General features: G+C 38.8%; 1 long non-coding RNA gene across 1 annotated transcript in view; it reads left to right on the plus strand.

Annotated features, from left to right (window-relative positions):
• The window catches only part of LOC136304985 (uncharacterized), a 170,811-nt gene extending 161,858 nt beyond the window's left edge, over positions 1 to 8,953 (plus strand). The window contains exon 3 of the long non-coding RNA XR_010724947.1: positions 7,826 to 8,953. This is a non-coding gene — a long non-coding RNA (uncharacterized lncRNA). The remainder of the gene's footprint in view (positions 1 to 7,825) is intronic.
• Positions 8,954 to 10,660: the final 1,707 nt, after the last annotated feature.

The following is a 10,660-nucleotide window of genomic DNA, read 5'->3' on the forward strand; positions in this document are numbered from 1 at the left end:
GGGTGCAGGGTCACACTGTAGCAAGAGGAGCAGCGCCAAAGAAGCCGAAGGCGAGGCAGGGCCAGCCCAACCTCCGCGGGTGGCAGAGAAAACTCCGGATTCAGGCCGAACCGGTGATAGTAGATTTCCCAGGACTGGATCCCTTTGGCCACAGTGAAACTCCTCCAGCCAGCAACAGCCGTTCTCTCCCTCCCCAAACGCCGAAAAAAGCTGAGCCCACAGCTGCCTCAAGCTCTGTCTTTTACCTGCGTTATCTCCCCCTTCCAACTTTGTCCACCTCTTTGTTTCGGTTAAGTACTCTCAAGTATCCCAACACTTGGTCTCCTTGGTAACTTATGGGGAAAAAATTCTTTAGAGAAAGAAGGAACAAACCTAACCCCCAACAACTGTCTTTCCTATGGAGGAAGCTGGATTAAGTGTTCTCGTTAGCACCACACATTGCTTTAATTAACAATTAACTTTCTACCTGCTGGACTTTGTGTGTTCATTAAAAGTACACTGGGAGATTTTGAAAGTTTAGAGAGAGAAAAGTCACAGATTTACCACACTGCCTGAGATTAGTGCCTCTGGTTTGGTAATTTAACCTAGTTGGTAGGTCCTTTGCACTGACAGTGGTAAAACAGAAAAAAAGGGATCCTTAGTTCTGTAAACAGGAGTAAAGCAGCAAATGGTTTACCCACTGCTTAGAACCTTATTGAGAGAAGAAATGGAAATCTATGTAAAGTTTGATACAGGAAAATAGAAATGAGAAAAAAAACCCCACAAACTTTTTCTGAAAATCAGAGAAAATGTTTTTGAGAGATATTGAGGGATTTTATTCTGTTTAATTATAGAAAATCTGGGAGACAACTTTGATGCTATTTGGACATGTCACCGACTTTCTTCTCCCATGAAGGCAAAGGTTCCTTAGAAATCTTACAGAAAGCTACTGCAGGACTGGATGAGTGAAAACCAGTGGCAGACACACCCAAATAAAAACAAGATCAAGTCTTAGGTTCTGTTTGTCAAAAAATGTTCTTTAGTTATATTTTTAAGTCTTCCTGACATATTAAAATTTTGAATTCCATTATCATCATTTTAGTGCAATTAGTGCTTACTTTGAGAAACCACAGATAATGTTCCTAATTTCTTTTATCTTAAGAAAAGAGGCAGGGAGAGCCTGTTTTTCACTCACTACATTTAGCATTTCTCTGGAAAGCAGTGGAGATACCAAATCTGCTGCTTCTGGCTTAAAATATTAGCATATTACACAGAAAATAGCCCTTGAGGGATACCCCTGCTTAAGTGTCGTCTGCAAATATAAGATTGTGTCTTTTTTCTTGTACTTGCTTGAGAAAAACTGTGGTGTTGTTCTGTATAGCAGGGTGTGTCTGTGGGATCTGAAATGTGCTCAGCATTTTTCTTAAGGCCAGGAGTAATTCTGAAATTTCTAGAATTATACCATTTCAAATGAGAGGAGAATCTGCATTTGAGTCTTAGCTGGTCATCATCTATTTGATAATCAATCATGACAGTTCTTACTGGGTGGGTAGTCCTTGTCTACAAACGGATCAGATCAGTTGGGGATGAACTGATCTGAATATGAGAGCATGGAGAAGTCCTGAGGCTGATGAAGACAGAGGAAAAATTTGTGACACTGCTGCAGTTCCCACTAGTTATGGTGATTTAATACTGCTGGTGATTGTGGTAAAGCTTGAGAATTTGTCTACAGTTCATACTTGCCATCCATCATTCCTCAATGGGTCTGACTGAGCTATTAATTATCTTTCTGATTATCCATAGACTTGAGATAAGTTTGTGCAGTAAGAGAGAACATGTTTTAATGAATTGCTGTTGCTTTGATGTCAAGAATCCCTTAATTCAATAATTTTCGATTTATGTATAAATTTCAATAAAACTTAGATTAATAATATGTGTTTTATAACAAAAGGAACAAATATATACTTAAAATAGTGGAAGACATAAAGTTCATTAAAAATCTGGACAAAAGATGGTTTTCAAATTTGCAATTTTGATTTTTTTCCCATCACTAGACTTTTTGGCTTCTGCTTTAAAAAAGTGACAGTCTTGAAATCTGGGTAATGTTCTAGTTGTTGGTAGTCACTGTGGGAAGAAAAAGAAGAACGACTCTATGCTTTGCTGAATTTTAATTTCCATTTTTATTTTTAAAGTTGCAATCTCCTGCTTTTGAGTGTTGAAGATCAGCAGAAGGGAAATGGGAGGAGAACTAAAGAAATCAGCTTTGTTTAGTCAGTTCCTTCATGCTGTTGAATATTGTTTGAAAGGAAAAATATATTTTTAAGACCAGGACTGTGGGAGTTTAAGAATGGAATTGCAGTAGAGTTGTTAAGGAACTTCTCTAAAGTCAGTGGTGGAGCCTCCTGATGCAGTATGGGGAGACAGAGACATTCTGCCGTGTATCAGGGCAAAGTCTCAGTTTTTGGTACTCTGAGAAAAAAGCTTCTTGGATAATGATGACATAATACTTAATTTCAATCTCTCAATTTTCTAGGGAGAACATCTACTCTTTCTACTTTCTTTTTTATTTTTCTTTTCCTAATTGACTGGTTAATGCATTGGCTCTATTGCCATGAAGAGGATAAATTCCGTTTAACATGGTTTCACCTCACTCTTTCTACAGCAGCCCCGCATAGGATATATTTTAAAATCCAACACTAATAGAATATCACTCTTAAGAGCTCATGCTGCTTTACAGCTCCTGGGCACCAGTGACTGACTGGAAGTTTTATATGTGTGTTGCTTAGGTTGTTTCTCATCTCCTTTGATCTTCACATTCAGTGCACAGTTTCTTCTGCTTATCAATTATTTTCTAATTTTTAGAAGACCTTTTACACATGGTTATTTATCAGAGTTACAATTTCAATCAGTTTTAATAGTTTTTTTCACTGTATTTAAATGGAAAAACTACTCGTAAGACATGTTACCTTGAATTAGTCCTACAGAGAGAGTTAGAGACAATATAACACATCATGAGGAACATGTAGACACATTTTTGTTCCTGATAATATGCCTTGGCTTAATATATATTCCTGGGAAAATATGGGTCAGTATCTTGACTAATTTCTTTTCTCGTGCTCTTTGATATGATGTTATTATTTGTCTTTAATCTGAAAGGAACACAGCAATTGGTAAGAGTTTTTGTACCATTCAAATTACAGAGGATGTGTTGTCTTTTATGAATTCTCCAACATTTATAGCTGCTTCATAAACTTGTTTAAAGCCTAGTTTAAACAAAAGCTGTGTTACAAAAGCTTGCATGTGCTCTCAAAAAGTGCACCTCATGTAGAGAAAGTAAGATGTGTTGAGAACACAGGATAATGTTATGTATTATGCATGTAAATTTACTTGATCTATATTGGTCTTTTCAATTCCCTTTCCAAACAAAGAACATGGTAATTTCATTTTACAGATAATGTAGTTTGAGGCCTTAAATCAGTTTAGCAGTACACATTTTTGATTCATGGCGGGGGCAGTCGCCAGCTCTGGATGTATCTGTTCATAATCTCCTCAGCAGAAATTCAGCAGTGACTGAATTAATGGCACTGGCATTGTCTTTGAGCACTGGGAGAGATCACGCGATGAGCTGTGTGATTCATCGATCACCGCGATACCTATAGACAGCCACCACAGGGGGAAATTTTGCTTTGCATTCTGAAAGGAAAATGATTTGAAGAATTCCTTACTGGCTTTCTGTGACCATCCTCTTCCGCAGATGTGGTTTGGGGTTACCTTAATTATATGTGTATTAATTTTTAGGTGGGCACATGCACTTGTATATATTATGTTGAGTTCCAATTTTGCTTTATGGCCTCAACAATGGCTGGAAGCAAAAACTTTCCTATGAAGATTCCTGATTTATTCCTCTTTTCTGCTGTACATGAAAGTTGAGCATAGACTGAAGACTAGCTTGAAGAGTGATTATTTTATGCTGCTTGGTCTACAGCATGAATATGTACCAGATAACACAACTGCTAATAAGCCACTTGTCATCCTTCCGTAAATTATCCTGTTAGTTTTCAAAAACCCTGTAGAACCAGTCTTTTGTTAACAACATTAAATGAGCACCAAGATGTGTCATTTAACTTGCACAAAATGCAAAGGAGATGCCATTTGTATTGATTGCTATAGATTTTTGTCTTGTGTAATGGGATTTATATTTTTTTCTATGTACTTGTGTTGAAAAAAGAAGTGAAAACAAATAATGGCCAGACGTAGAGAACATATTTTAAGTATAGAAATAACTCAAACCTTTAAATTTCTCGTGCATGCCATGGCATCCCTGGTTTCTAAGGCATCCAGTCCCATCTGTCTTTTTGCCAAGACAGTGATGCAAAAGTGCACTGGAAGCAGCCTCCTTTCACTTTGCATTAAAGCAGACAGACCAGCACTCAGCTTTGTGCATTTTGAGCTCACTGCAATAAAAGTTTTAAGAGATAAGAAGCTTTTTCTATTTCAGGGTTGCCATTAGCCTGAATAATATATAAACATGGGAAAAGGTCTGAAGTCCTTTTGAGGCTCACAGTATAGCTTCAATTAAATTATACATCATTATCACAGCTGCCAAGCCTGGTGTGGGATTTTAGCCCCCAATCTCACTAAGTGTTCTATGTAGCTGCCTTGTCCAATTCTTTTTTCTTCCTTTTCTTAAGCAGTAAGAGCACACTTTAAAAAACCAGGTTTAAGGAACAAAGTGGAGGATGAGGTTTGGTTAATCAAGAAAGAACATGGAGATGTCAACAGTCAAGCACCAAGGGAGGAAGGAGGTCAACTCTCTAGCCTTAAAAACCACTGGGGAGAAATCAAACACTATTAAGTCATGACATATTATGTTCCTTTTGAACCAGGGCTGTGTGTACTTCCTCTGTCTGCTGAGAGGTTTGCAGAGCAGCTCCCATGAGCTGCTCGTGAAACCCCTTGTGAAAGCAGAATTGCTGGGGATACCCACTGGGGATACTTTCAGTCCACAAAGCGGGCAGTGGCAGTGAAACACAACCTAAACAGGTAGATGTTTTGTCTCTTTGTCCGTTTATGGTTCTTTCAGACTTTATAACCCAAATTTTTCATGATGGTTTGTCATATTGCAGATGAGTGTTCTTTTGGATCTCGACATGATACAGAGCTATTCAGCCTTCATAATAGGTGCCAGCTAGTTAATACTTTGTGTTAGCTTTGGCATAAATCTAGGATATACAGACCTATCATCACGTACTTAGGAAGATCATATCTTGTCTTATCTATTCCTATAATATCCTCTAAAAGTGTTAGAAGTGTTTTGACTAATTACAATACTCACATCACTAATGCCACTGCACCTGCCATTAATTTTATCAGTTTTCTTGTCTTCTTTGTACAAGTATAACATTAATGAATATTTGGCTTGAGTAGCCATACATGAAAGACTGAAATCAAAGTGCCATCACAGAGTTTTGTGTTTAGAATACTTATTTAGGATTATACCAGACCATTGATTTTTTTTTTTACACTGAACAGGTTATTGATTTCAGTGGCTGCTTAACGTGCAGATCAATGACACATTATAGGGTTTAAATAGTAACTTTTGATACTTAAAAATAAATGAGACAGGGGTATCACTGCCTTCCAAGCAGGACTAAAAAATACCCGATAAAAATGCAAACTTCCTTAAAACTTCAGACAGTTACAAAGCTCAGTTCAGGAGAAGTATCAGGTTGATGCCTTAAGTTTTGGCTTTCATGTTTTTCAAATTCTGTGTTGCCTAGGGGTGTAGTTCTGAACTTCATATTAAGTGCTAGTAAACTCTCATCGCAGAGTAGGTAGACAAAACAAATCCTTTTCCTGCTGAAGACCAAGGACAATGAGTACAAGTTTCAGGCCCAGAAACATTAACAATGGTGGACTGAAGAGAGGAAACGAGAAGGATGGGACTTCACAACCTGGAGCTGTAATTGGACAATTAAACTCTAATGTGCAAATGGACCAAAACTTATAAAAGTGTGAGACCTTGTGACTGGTTGTCCATTTTGTGACCTTGGGTATAGCCCTGGTCAGGCTCCTGTCCTGCCCAAGGTGTATCCTAAAGGCCTTTCAATAAATACCCACTTTATTCTCTAGCTCTGTCCAGTCTCTGTTTCAGGTCAGCCTCCCAAGGCATCAAGGTAAAGAATGTGTGAGGAATTGTGTTTAAAATGCATAATTGAGAATCTGTTGGGAAGCATGTGAGTTGAAAGTTGTGTGCAGTAGGTTGCACCACAGCACTAGCACTGACCTGGCAGAGCTTTGCTTGTTTGCTCACAGCCCTGGGCAGCCTGTGCTGCTGCTCCATGTCCTGCCCAGCTCCTGTTGCCTCAGATGTGTTCTCTGTCTGGTACAGCAGCAGTTGGCAGAGCAGCAAAAGAGCATTTCACATACACTGGCGAGAAATCAGACCATGTAGCTCATTATCCCAGTGATCTGAATTTATGGGATGCAGCTGGAAATCCCTTTAGGTTGTTTACACCAAACTTTATGTGAGCTATACACTTTCCGGTCCTGTTTGAGAGACAAGAAGAGATGTTGGACTAGGAAATCCGGTACAGATTTTTGGAAATCTAATATACAAGACCTTTAATTGCTTAATCCTCCACTCAGCACAATTTGTTCTGACATAGGTTTCTTAAAAATTGGGTGAAATCCATGCTCTTAAATTTGCATTTGCAGCACTCAGGCGTTTTTCTGAAGCATGGCTTGCCATTTATACCTCTAAAAGTGCATTGAGATGGAGGATGAGGTGCTCATCTTTGGTGGTTTACACTGTTTGATTAATCCTCACACTGAAAAAAAATTTTTTTTTATATTAGTTATGCTTTAGCACAGACCTTAGATCTAAATGCAGAAGCTTTAAGCCTGTACAGGCTGTCAGACTAAACATATAATGAGCTAATTTTTTGCTTTTCTGTGGTAGAATTATTTTATAAGCATTTCTGCTGATATTGAAAGAGAAAAGTAGACACACCTTCCTTAATTACTTTTTCAAAATGAGTTGAAAAATGTGTTCTCCAGTATGTAACATATGCCCTTTAAAACTGCTACTGTGCTGCTGCCTGCTCTTATCAGTATGGGCCATAAATTTTGCATGGGTATAGAGGGAACTGCAGCTTGAGGACTTGAAATAGTTAGCAAGATGCTGCTAAAGTACACAAAGTACACTGGCAAATGGGTCTTTGTAGACAGGCATCATTACCAAGATCTGTGTGTGCAGAACTGTGCAAGCCTGGGGAGCATTAAAGGCCAGTGCTCGCAGGAACCTAATTTTGGGTGAATGGAGTCCTTAGATTCATTGTGATATCGCACATAAATGAAAATACCAAATGTCGTTGACTTGTCAGTGAAAAAGTAGCCCAGGCTTTGTAACAAATGGGTCAGTGATGTATATTTGGAAGCTGTGTGACATATTAAAGTAGTTTATGAGGCACAATTTGTTTTGGTGGTCTGCTCTGATTGATGGTCTGCTATCTGCCACTGCTTTAGATGTTGTGGTATGTTTGTAATAAATGTTTGTTGCGAGACAGTGCTAAATGTGTTCCATCTAAATCATTCATTACTTATAACAAGTTTCAGTGTATATGAATCAAAGCTTTTTTATACTTGCCTTCAAAAGAATTTATCATTTTGAAGCAGCTCTATCACCTGTGATGGGGCCAGCTGCACGCCTGAGTGCTCAGACCCTTTCAGCAGTGCCTGCTGGAAGCAGCATTAAGTTAAACTGCAAGCAATCTAATGTTACGCACTACATTTAAAAGTTTGTTGCCTTTTCTAATCTAGTACTCCTATTTGCTTCTTTTTTCAGTTTTGCAAACAGAATAACAGAAAATATCAGAAATAAGCACTGGGGGATGAGGAGGAAACATTGGTGGACCAACTGGACATCAGAGGAAGCACATCAGTGGGAGGGATTTTTGCTGATGTTTTATACCAGTGCATCACCCATTCATCAGAAAACTATAAAAAATGTATGCACTACTCCCAGGGGATTTCCTCTTTCTGGAAAGTGCAGAATGCATCATCTTTAAGCAGAGTGTACTTTGTTCCCTCTTGATTGGTAGGAGAAGGAACATTTTTTTTTTTCCCATGGGACTTGTCTGTGTCCTTCCTCCAAAATTCAGTTGAAAGTGGAGAAAACCTAAGGATGATCATTCCAGGATGATCAGTGTAGAAACACTACATAACTTTTTATTGTAAAAACATTGATTTTCATTTCTTTGTGGCATTTGAAGAGACCTGGGGTTTTTTTCCTCTTTCAATAGCCACTAGGAAGTATAGCAGTGTCACAGAATTCCAGAATGAGTCAGGTGGGAAGGGATCACGATTGGTCATCTGGTCTCACCGCCCAGCTCAAGCAGGGTCACTCCAGAGCACAGGCCACAGGATTGTGTCCAGATGGTTCTGGAATATCTCCAGAGAGGGAGGCTCCACACCCTCTCTGGGTGATCTTTTCCAGTGTTTGGTCACTGCACAGTGAAGAAATTCTTGCTCATGTTCAGAAGGAGCTTCCTGTGGATCAGTTCCTGCCCATGGCCTCTTGTCCCATTGCTGGATACCACCAAGCAGAGCCTGCTCCAGAACTGGACACAGCACTCCACAGTAACAGAGAGGTGCTTGAAGTAATCTTAAATTCTTAAGAGAACAAAAATTTGTGTAGCTATTAATTTAAAATTTGCATGCTGCTGTATTTTGACTACTCTTTAAAGGCAATTGTTTTCATACAATATAGATGTGTACACTAAAATGTAGATCAAGAAAATGAGATGTGGATTTTAAAAATTATTTTGGCTAGTAGAAATAACGCTTGAATCATAACAAATATGTAAATCTGTAGATAAGAGTCCTTGGTCTCTTGTAACACAAAAAAGAAGCAGACTGTTGCATTAAACAGTTTATAAAACAGAAACAAGTTTGGCAAAGAATGAAAAAGGAAAACAGTACAAAGACTTGCCCAAGCAGTCCAGACTTGATGCAAAAAAACTCTCCAATTCCGAATTTTCTTTTTTTTTTAAATCTTATTTTATGTGCAAGACAGTATAAAACACACAAATTGTGTGCTGGCATTTGGAAAGAAGCATGCAGGTGCCTTTTTTCATCATTTTGAGAAAGAAAGAATAAAAGGCATAGTGTTACAGAGTTAAAGGTGCTGTAATGATGGGTTGAGACTGTACAGCTGCAGCAACATCAAGCAGTGGAAAGCATCTGCATGGCATAAGTTAGTCTCTTCATTCCCCCAGAGGTGTGTATTCATACCTGTGCTAAATTATTGTGGGGGATTTTCAACATATAGACCGTATAGCTGTGAATTGATCCTCTTTTTCTGTTATTGTTCTCTTTCCAGAAGTTCTTAGCATGTTAATAGCGTCTTCTAAGCAGCACATTCAGGAGTGTTTATCAAAACCTGAAAAGTTATGTAAGTAGACCCAGAGGGAAAAAACAAGATGAAACTCAGAAAACATAACAGAAACTTGTGGCATCAGCAGCTCAAAAGACAAAATAGTTCAGCACTTGCGGCTTTCTGACGCTAACGAACAGATACTATGTGGCTGGCAATAGCTGGAAATGAAATCTGCACTTTAAGATCCATCTTGTCTACCTCTAACTGCTCTCTTGCAATTTTAATTGGAAACCTTTGCCTCTGCATATTCACATTTCTTTTTCCTCTCTGGATGTCTTTTTCTTTATCACGTCGTAAGCAACCAGTTGTTGCATTCTATAAAATCTCTTATATGGGTTTGGTGGAAGAAGTGGCTGCCTTGGGAATGTTTGTCTGTAAGACTGATTATCCCATCAGTTCGTAGAAGCTATGCCCATCCATGAGTAGAAAATGTTTTTTACAGATTTCCTGCTTGTTTCTCACTTTGGTTTATGGAAAGTCACATATGCTTAGGTGTGACATATATGGCATATATATGTGTGTATGTGATATAAATGATGTATACACAATGTCTAAAGGTTCTGAATAATTTTATAAGTCTTGCAACTCAAAAAATGACATATGCTCACCTCAAGGGGAAAAAAAATGAGCGGAGGCATTTCCATCAAACCATGGCTCAGATTTTAGCAACATAAGCTGCTGTTCTGGCTCCCGGCCAGCAGCTGTAAAATCTGGCTTCCATTTCTGCCTCCTTCTTTTCTGAGAGTATTTAAGGCCCAAGAGGAAGGCAAGGTGGAAACCCCAAGGTTGTCTTGGTGATTTTTGATGTGCTCTTTACCCTGCACTTAGAATGAGAAGGAAAAAGGAAGCCTTAGGAATTGCCATGGTTTGTCTGCGAGCGCAGAGCCACTCAGCTCAGGAGCAATCGCAAGACTCCTTCTTTATACTGGTGGCTGCAGGAGTCAGCAGTGGCTTAGCTATCGTATCTTCTCACCCTGCTTCTTCCTTACCTACTCTTTTCACTGTTTCTCAGTTACAGAAAGTGTTTTGAAGTACAGCTGATGCCCCTGTTGGCAAGCCCAGCTGACTTTCAAGGTTGCTGGCAATAGCAGGTGTTGCTGCATAACCAACCATTTTTTCTTTTATGTGGTAACTTTTCACTTAAGTTTTGCACTGAAGAATTTCATGAGAGTGGTACAGACACCAGGGGATTTATATACCAAGACAAGGTCTTTTATTCAGGCTTTTTGGCAGTGATGCATA

Source organism: Chamaea fasciata, unplaced genomic scaffold (assembly GCF_029207755.1).
Source record: "Chamaea fasciata isolate MVZ Bird 193981 ecotype frontalis unplaced genomic scaffold, bChaFas1.0.hap1 SCAF_2, whole genome shotgun sequence".
NCBI classification, from domain to species: Eukaryota; Metazoa; Chordata; class Aves; order Passeriformes; family Sylviidae; genus Chamaea; species Chamaea fasciata.